The sequence below is a fragment of the Helianthus annuus genome, chromosome 8 (assembly GCF_002127325.2).
Source record: "Helianthus annuus cultivar XRQ/B chromosome 8, HanXRQr2.0-SUNRISE, whole genome shotgun sequence".
NCBI lineage: Eukaryota > Viridiplantae > Streptophyta > Magnoliopsida > Asterales > Asteraceae > Helianthus > Helianthus annuus.
The window spans coordinates 146,102,528-146,113,280 of NC_035440.2; positions in this window are offsets into that span (position 1 = coordinate 146,102,528).

Consider the following 10,753-nt stretch of genomic DNA (forward strand, 5'->3'; position numbering starts at 1 on the left):
ATAGCTTGTTCTTCACTTAATCTACTGATTTTATTGATCTAACAATGATTACAGCTCGATCTTCACACCGGCAGAGCTTCGACGTGGAATACAAGATCTCTCTCTAAGATTCGCTCAAAATGACCACTATATATAGGACATGGAGGTTCGCTTATGTGTCATATGTACATATGAGCGGACCTCATATGTACATATAAGTGGACTTCCTCACAAATGACCATATGATCGGACCTCCACTCTAATTACATACATTCTCATATTTTCTCGTAATTCGTGCCCTAAACTATACAAAACAATGTAAGACTCGATACAAGACGAAGTCGACAGATATAGTGCACCAACACTCGATAAGCTGGAACTTGAATTCTGGTTCAATCTTTACATAAACATTGCCATGGGGATTTCATTTTTCTGCTATCTCACTTTCAAACTTGTAACCTGTTTCTCAAAGATATGACATTACAATCTATTCTCATTTAAACTTCTTTTATAATGTTCATTAGTTTTAGTAGGCCACTAAAGTCTCCAGGTTCAAATTAATGACCCTAGATACTCAATTTGTCTACCAAGTCCAACTTAATGACCTTGGTTGATCTGTGACAAAAACAAACTGATTTTTGTTCAACATTTTCAAATATTTTCTAAAAATTACAAGTTTCAAATTAATGAACTTGTGTTGACATTGAAACTTTCAGGTTTTATCATGATTAGCTCCAAACTCATCTTCCAGCTAGAATCTTTCTACATCTGCTTCAAACTGCGAATCTGAAGATCAGCTTTCCACTTTGGTTTGTCGGAAAATAAAGCAGAAATGAAAATCTTTTTGGATTTTAATAAAGATTCTAAACTAGAAAGCTATAAAATCTTTTTGAGTTTTGGAAGTTTAACAGAAATGAAATACAATAAACATAAACTATTTACAAACATATTTTTGGTGAGCGTGTCAGGGAATCATATCAGTCATCGACAAGTTACTAGCACCGTTAAGCTTGATAACATTCTAAGAATTAAACAATTCGCTTAGATTGTCGATATACTGGTCCTCTTTAAATTCTCACCGAAATTTCAATTTGTTCAGGATACAAATTAAGTGTTTTAAGACTTAGCTTATACGTGTGTACCATCTAATAATATACTCCCGTATCCAGACAACTATATTCAGTCTTACAGGTGAATGCACACTAATGATATCTGTAATGGGGTGAATGCGAAAGGATGAGAGCTCAGGTCAGAACTTCCGTTCGTGCAGAGAGATGATGGTTCGACTTTAAGTGGGTCCCGTTTCGGGATCTTTTATTTCAACAGCACATGATTAGCATTTTTCAATGTTTCATCATTTTTTATGCTGAGGGTGAGCTTTAAGATTAAAGCTTAATATAAAGCATTATACGAGGACTAGGCTATTGCTTCCGCAAAATCAGAAGTCCTGGGGTAATACCCTAGATATCATCACGTACAAAGACCTAGTATGTCAGAAATAACATCTTTCTAACAAGATTTCAGGGGTTACCTATATATCCGAGAGATGTTCCCCACAAAATAAACAAGTGATGATTTTAGGTTTATATTCCAAACAAACCTACTAAGTGTGTAAAAACCTATCGGCACATCATCAGCGAGACTGTTTAATGCTTTAAAACTTTACATTTCTTTAGCATATTGTAACTGTCTAACTGATGTACTATCATTTTCCCTTTTTACACAAGCTCTTTTTCGGTTTTCTATTGTTTTTGGATTTTTGAAATATCTCATGTTTTTGTATTTTTGAATTTTTTACTGTTTTTGTATTTTCTGGAAATTAATCTTCCTACTCCCCCTAAATACCAAAACAAGTAAAAAATCGACAAACCATTGCAGATTGCTTTTCAACATCATCTACAGTGGTATCTTCATCAACGCCAATAATCCCATCTGTCACCGATAAAAGCTTCATACCGTTCAGTTTTAAAAGATATGTAAAATGAGTTTTATCAAATGCTTTGGTATGTAAATCAGCTTTTTGATTGTCAGTGTGGATTTTCTTAATTTTATCAACTTCTTCTCGAAACAATCGCGAATGGAGTGATGACGAATTTCTATGTGTTTCGTTTTAGCTTGATGAACAGGATTTTTCGTGATATTAATCGTTGCCTCATTATCAACAAAGATAGGGGTGTTAAGAAATTGCAAACCGTAGTCGCGCATCTGTTGCTGGATCCACAAGATTTGAGAGCAGCAACTGCTAGCAGAAACATACTCAGCTTCACATGTGGACAAAGCTACAGAGGTTTGCTTCTTACATTGCCAGGTGACCAATCATGGTTCGAAAATCTGACATCCCACTGTTGTTAATTTAGCATTAACTTTGCAGCATCCGAAATCGGAATCGGTATACCCTTCGAGCATGAAATCGCCTTCTTTTGGATACCACAACCCCAACGATGGAGTTCCTTTCAGGTAGCGTAATATCCGTTTCACAATCACCATATGCGAAACTCTCGGGTTAGATTGAAATCTTGCTGCGAGGCAGGTAGGATACATGATATCGGGTCTTGAAGCTGTCGAATACATTAGCGATCCGATCATGGAACGATACATCGTTTCATCTACCTTCTCTCCGGTGAGATCAGGGTTTATCCCATGGTTCGTCGCTAACGGGGTGGAAGCTGGAGTAGATCCTGACATCCCAAATTTCTCTAAGATATCATGAACATACTTCATCTGATGTATGAAAATTCCCTCAGGCAGTTGATCAACTTGAAGTCCCAAGAAGAATTTCATCTCACCTATCGATGACATTTCAAATTTTTGCTTCATAACTTTTTCAAACTCTTTGCACAAATCTTCATTTGTTGACCCAAATATGATATCATCTACGTATATCTGAATGATCAGAAGATGTCCGTCGACTTCTTTGGTGAATAGAGTGGCATCCACTTTTCCTCGGATGAAGCTGTTGGCTAGCAGATGTTGAGACAATGTCTCGTACCAGGCTCTCGGGGCCTGGTGTAAACCATACAACGCCTTATCCAGTAAATAGACCTTGTCTTTGTGGATTCGGTCGGTGAAGCCCGGTGGCTGTCCGACATATACCTCCTCTTTTACCTTCCCATAGAGAAAAGCCGATTTAACATCTAACTGAAAAACTTTAAATTCTTTCCACAATGCAAATGCTAGGAAGATTCTAATCGCTTCTAGTCTAGCAACTGGAGCATACACCTCTGTGAAATCTATACCCTCCTGCTGACTGAAACCCTGGACTACAAGTCGAGCTTTGTTATGAATAATAACCCCTCTATCGTCTCTCTTACACTTAAACACCCACTTGGTGTTGATCTTCCTGTGACCATCAGGCAAGTCTACCAATTTCCAAACACCTAACTTCTCAAACTAACTCAACTCTTCTTGAATAGCATTGACCCAAGAATCTTCAGTTAGCGCCTCTTTGTATGTTCGCGGTTTCGATCTGCGAAATAAAACAACTTAGTGAAAACTCAGTTTTCAAAGGAGCTACTGTAGAATAAAAACAAGTAAGGGCTTGGTCAATTTGACGTATCAATAATCCCGTCATCAACTTTCTATGTCTGCAGATTTTTCTCCTTTTCTTTTTCTTCTGCTTTTTCCTTTTAATTTTCTACTGCTTTTTCTTTTTCATCTGCTTCTCCTCCTCCCCACCACATTCTCTGATTTCCTTCTTCATAATCAGCAATTTCTTGGAGGACAGTTTCAATACTAATTGAATCTGGATAAACAGCAATGTTTCCGTTGGGATCAAGGTAACATTCTCTATCAGTATCCCATCTCTTCGCTCTTTTAGCTTCTTTGTATGTATCTTAGATTCTGGTCATCATGAATTGAGCTAACATCCTTCTGTTGACGTATTTTTCTTCTGCTGTTCTGTTGTCTTTGAAAGGAACAAGCTTTGACACAAACGCATAGCCTACTGCATCCACTTCTGGTAGCAGTTCACTCCAATCAAAACCTTCATCATCATGAATAACAGCAAGAGCTCTTGATTTTTCTTTGGGGGCATCTTCAAGCTGCTTCATTCTAGGAGGTTCTGATTTGTTCTGATGATAAATTGCTCATTTGTAGTAATCTTCACGAAATGGATTTGCAGTATCGTCAGCAGGTGCATTTCGACATTCACGTTTGAAATGTCCCTTTTGTTTACATCTGAAGCACGTGAACTTTGATTTATCAAAACCAATTTTTGTGGAAGGTCCTCCAATCGAATGTCTGCCTGTAATCTCCATGAACCTTTGTGCTCGTCGGACCGCACTAGCCATACACCACCTGATATCTATCAACTCCATTTCTTCTGGGTCGATCTGATCATACTCCTCCTTGGTGAGGTTAGTATTTCCGATTTTACCTGCAACAAGACTCTCGTAAGATTCTAAAACAGATGCTAAAAACACCATTTGTTGTTTGGCATATTCTTCACTAAAGTTTTGAGCATTTTTAAGATCAACAGCGATATTGCATTGAAACAAGTTCTTTGAAGCTGATTGGCTTGGATTTGTTGACGATGAACCACTATGAAAACCACTGCTTGAACTCTCTTGATTTGATGTGTTAGAATTTTCAGCAGAGAAAGCTGTCTTAGGAGACACATTCTTTGGGATCATACTTCCTCGGTAATACAACTCAACATTCTGCTGATATGAGGAATGATTGACTTTGTTTGATTTCTTGATCTCTAGCTCATGACTCTCTAGTCTTTCAATCAACAGATCAACCGTCAGATCCTCCGTCTTGATTGTATTCTTCATCATCAAAGCAAAGTATTGCCAGTCTTTCTCATCCGGCAGTGAGTCAAACAGTTTGTCAACCAATTCTTCTTGAGAATAAATGATTCCATGTCTTGCTAGCTCCAACTTCAAGTGCCCAAATCTTTCAGTCATCTTAGAAACAGATTCGTTTTTCAAACATCCAAATAAATCAAACTCTTTTCTTAACAACTTCTTTTTGTTTTTGACTATCTCAGCACTACCCACACATTTCACTCTCAATTTCTCCCATAGATCTTTCGCATTCATGTATTCAATTAATGATATTATGTCGTCTCTCACAGACTGATGTAGCAATGCAATGAATTTTGTTCAGCAACAAAACTTTCTACATTATCACTGCCTTCTAGATTTTCATAATCCGATCTTCCGATATTGTAACCATTCTTCAAACTCTTCCAGCTTGGGTACGCAAACGCTTTTAGCCACTCTTCAAACCTTTTAGCCCATCTATTGTATTCTTCAATCGCCATTAGTTTGGGAGGTTTGTTGTACGTCCCATAAGCACTCTCCACACTCAAAGCATCAGACAAAGTTTTCTTCGTACTCGGATTTGAAACGTTCTCATTTGTGTTCTTAGATGTATCATCTCCGGTGTTTCCCATGAAAGCAAACATGTCACTGAAAGGATTCATAAACTCATCCATATTCATGTATCTGAAACAATCAACAAACACTTAGAAAATTTTTGATTCTTAACAAACACAGTTTCAAATGAAATTAGTTCACGCGAAATTATGAACTCAAGTGAAATAATAGCCTTCAAACGAAATCAAATTTCAAGCCGTTTCACACAAAATAGCCTTTTTACTCAAACGAAATAAGGTATTTCAAGCGAAATAACGTTTTTCGAGCGAATTTACCAAGCTGAATCTAATTTCGTGCGGAATTAGCTTAGTTTCAAGCGAAATGAAGCTAACTTGGTGTGAAATTAGGAATTTCGCATGAAATCCTCAAACGAAATTAGATTTTGTGTGAAATTATCAACACTTTCAAGCGAAATTAGGCACAAAGTGTAATTCCGTACGAAATTACAATAACAATTTCGAACGAAATTATGATGACATCAGCAATTCGGCCACCTTTTCGTCAAATTGATCCGGTTTTTGGTCGAATTTTGGTCCAAATTCTTTCAAGGATTCATTAAAACAGTGTTTTACGTGATATATGTGAAATTCAATCCATTTTATCCATTAAATCTCGTTTAATTGTGAAAAGAAGGAGTAGAAGTGATGAAAACAAGCTGAATTGGTATAAACTCTTCTTCCAGAGAGCTCTGATACCACTTGTTGGATCGTCGTGTGACCCTAACGACTCAATCAGAAGAGTTTTTCATCAATATCAAAGTTGGAATCAATGATATCGACGTAATACAGCTTGAATTCCCCTAATTATCTTCTTATTAATCAATTATGAGCTTTTACAAATCGTTTGACAAACGGGCGGCACCTCGGCTCAGAATCGAAAAAGTTACAAATGACACAGCAGGTCCAGTATTTATAGGGTGGCTAATTTCGCACGGAATTACCTCCAACGGAATTACCTTTCATGCGAAATTACAATCCCAAGCGAAATTACCATTTCAAACGAAATTAGTAATTTCGTGTCGAATTACTTAATTTCGTATGAAATGACATTCTAGGTCATTTCATGCGAAATTACCCTTAAATACTGTTTTTCTCGATTTTCGTGCCCTGATCTATCTTAACGAATACATGACTCGATACAAGACAAAGTTAACAGACATTTATGCACCAACAAGAATCAAGCCTCATAGTATCAAGTGTCAAGAATCAAGATTCAAGTATCAAAAATTCTAGTATTAAGGATCAAATATCATAGCATAAGATTCACCAAGTATCAAAAAGTATCAAGTATCACATAGTTTAGGGGCTAAAAGTCTAGGTACGCAGGCATTACAGGCGAAGCCCTGCCAAATTTTCTCCAGGTGTTGTAATTGTTCAAATATCAATGAGAAAGGTGTTTAACGGTATCTTTTGTGTGATTCTCTCTACTACTTTCATGTTTTTAAGATCAGTTTTTCTTGTAAAATCTCTGTTTTCACCAATTATCAGCCGAGTTTATCCTTTAAATCAAATAGAAATTGTTTAAAACCAATGACGAATTATCACAACAGTTCAAACAATATGCTGAATTACACCGAAGTTTGATCAAAATCAGTTCAAAATTTCAATGAAACGAACTGAAACTTGATCAAAACTGTCACACCCCGAAATATCAGAGCATTGGCGTGACTGGACTGGTATCTTCATTGCTCAGCGGAAGCAAATAAGCTAAGACTTTTAGAATACGAACGCCCACTAAGTACTCGACTTCACATGGTCCTCCTATTCCAACCGTGCCATAGTTTCTGAAAAGTAACCTGAGAAAGAAACATGCGAAAAAGTCAACATAAAGTTGAGCGAGTTCATAGTTTGCTTGTAAAAGATTTGAAATAAATCTTTTTGAATAGCCAGTTTTTGAAGTATTGTTGAGAACGAATTTAAAATCATTTTCTTGTCAAGTTATATGGAAACTTTGTATGAAAACATGGTATGTAACTTGTAAAACGTATCTGTAACTGAGTACTATGAATGTTTGAATGTAACTTGTAAAACGTATCGGTAACTGAGTGCTATGAATGTTTGTATGTATCATGTAGAATGTATATGTAACTGAGTACTTATGAATGTTTGAGATCGCTAGCGGTTTGCAAGGCCACTAACATGTGTCACGACATAGGAAGCCACCAAACCTAGGCATTTTTGTCAAATTTGACTGAGACACAGAAGCACTCATTGGTAGAAGTAGGCCAAGAGTGGGGTTGCCTGAAACGCATTAGATCTAACCTTTTGTTCTGTGGTCTGAATGTATACGTTGATTAATGGTGCTTATGGTACCCTATTCGAGACATGATCTAGAATGTTTCACTTGAATGTTTTTGTACTCATCATACTATTTGTAAACATTGTAACATTTGTAACATGTATTTCACCCCGAAGTTATGAAACCAAAAACAGTTAAAGGGAAAAGGGGGAGCATGAACTCACTGGGTTTAGAATTCGTGTGTATGCATATTTCGAAAAATGCGCCTGTTTGAAAAACCGGTATAAAACATAAGCTTTTCGTAAACCATTTGTGTCGGTTAAAACTTGCTTGTAAAATGGTTTAGAAATATGTAATCCGTGTATGTTTTGCAAAAAGTGCATGTCTTTCCACACCGAAAACATTTAGAAAAATGTAAAACTGTAAAAAAGGTGGGGTTATGAACTCACCTGAATATTCCTGTGCAAAGCTAGCTATATACGACTTCATAATGTCGTTTCCAAGACTTAACTTGCTAGCGTGCATTCTAAAATATTTCTAACACGGAATATCTAAATAAGTTTATCAACACGGTAACTAAACCACGTGTCACCGAGCTCTACCGAGTCGTTAATCGAACGATTTGACAGTACGTTGTTAACTTAATGAAAACGACTAAGTTAAACTTTGTCGCCCCGAGAAGTCGTTTGTGTATATAGGAATATTCGTATGAAAGTAATATATAATAAACTTGTAATATATGTTGCGTCTTGTATATATTTGCCAAAATATTCGTATATGCCGCTACGGCTTTCGCCAAAATATTCGTATTTGCCAAAATATTCGTATTTGCCAAAGTATCATCGAGTTGTTTGAAGTTTGAAATAAATATAAAACTATATTTATTTTTATAAAAGTACTCGTGTGGTACGATATTTGAAATAAATATAAAAATTTGTATAAAACGAATTTGTGTTACGCGATGTTTGAAATAAATATATATACTATATTTATTTATAAAATGATTCGAGTTTACGTTTGAAATAAATATAATAATAACTATATTTATTTTGTAAAAATGGTTTGCGTCATCGTCGTCTTTGGTAAGTTATAAAGTGTCGGCGGAAATAATATGCATTTGTGTTTGTTTCTATAATAGTCGTTAGAATTGATAGTTTTCGTTTTAAAATAAAAACGCAATAGTTTTACGGATTTTCTCGAAAAAACGGTAGAGTTTCCTCTGTTTTTGGACGCCCCCCGACAACACAATTTGTCGTTATTTCATCAAAATTCAACAATTTACCCAACCATATTTACGTGTAATTAGTTTATATGAACAAATAATTAGTAACACAAAGTAATTTCAACTAATAATCGTCGATTCAATCGGTTCGAGCTCGTTTTTGCATATAAAATGAAGAATAGTTAACCAAAATAACATTTGTCTTAAATCCTTTACCGAATCTTTGTGTCAAAATGCCGAGTTCACCAAGTCAACCGGGTTGACTCGCTGAGTTGACCAGGCTCGACCGAGTTGACACGGTCCAACCGAGTCGACCCAAACCGCTCCCAAAACTGAATCTGACCCGAACCGGAACCGAAACCGAGACCCGAGCCGTAACACAACCCGAGCAACCAAACCATCAAGTATGAACCCCGAGTGAACCGAACCCAAACCAAAACCAAATCTGAATCGAACCTACTGGATTTTTGACTGAACCGGAACAGTACCACCATCACCGCCACTACCGTGAACGCCGTCGTCGTCCGACACCACCACCACGTCGCCGGAAAACAGAAAACATCACCGAACCGAAAAATTCAGAATGTCTAACCCATGAGACTACTTGAACTGAAGTGAATCGGACTTACCAGGCCTGTCAGAGATGAAAACGTGTCGCCACTGCCGCCCCTGCCGCCGCTGTGAGCGGCGGCGCTGCTCCGCCTCCTTCTCTCTCTCCTCCCGAGTCTCTCTCTCCTCCCTAATTGTAGCCGCCGCACCACCACCGGACAGTGGTGGTGGTGCTCCGATTGTGAACCAAAGAAGAAAGGGGAGGGGGTTGTGCTTTGTTTTAATCGAATAGAGAGAGAGGGAGTATATGAGAGTGTGCAGAAGTTTTTGAAAGGGAGAGGGGAGTATTTGTTGTCTGCTCATGAAGTTTGAGGATCAAGAGGGGGTATGGACCATTTATAAAGATTTGATAAAATCTTGTAAAGATTTTATTAGCGATTTGATAAGATTTGAGAGATTTTGATGAGATTTTTATAAGATTTTATAAAGATTTGCCTCAACTTTTAGAGACAAAAATCTTATAAAGATTTTATATAGAGATTTATGTCACACCCCGGCCGCGTTAAAACAACAAACCGCGGCGGAAACGCCGGGGAGTGAGGCGACAGAATTATTGTTCCACAACCATGGTAGTTAAAAGTTTTGTGTTATTGAAATATTATGAAATGTTCATTGTCATTAAACCAAATAAACAAACTACATATTGTTTATAATTGTTTTTAAGTCACTAAGGCCTTGTCCAGATCCTAAGTGAACTCGCTTCCTAGCAAGCAACATCAAGCAATACCACCTGAAACATATGTAAAAATATAAAGTCAGCAAAGAAATGCTGGCGAGTACATAGGTTTTATGGGAGTATCGGATTCATGGCTCGTTTATATGTTGCAGTATCTCGTTAGACTACAAGAGTCAAAATACAAACCTTGTTTTGAAAAGTGTATTGCAACATAAATAACCAACACAAATCAAATTGGTTATAGTTTATAAAATCTCGTAGCCATGACTCTTAACTCAAAAATATTTGTTTTAGTATAACAACTTGTAAACATCTCGTAAAAACTCGTTGATAAAACTCGTATGGTTTATATCGTTTCGAAAACCTCGTTGTGTGACATCGTTTCAAAATCGTTTCCCCAGTGAACTAAATAATGACACGCAATGTAACATGATAGAAGCACTTATATATAAGATGTACCAGCGGCGTATCTACCATGATTCTATCATACTACACCCGTCCCATTATCTAATCACTACCCAAAACCAATCGTTTAATTCGTTTAACTCGTTTCAAATCGTGTATCTCGTTTCAAATCGTTTAACTCGTCCCAAAATCGTATTCGTTTTAATAGTGAAACTACTTTTTGGTCGTCTCGTTAACAACATT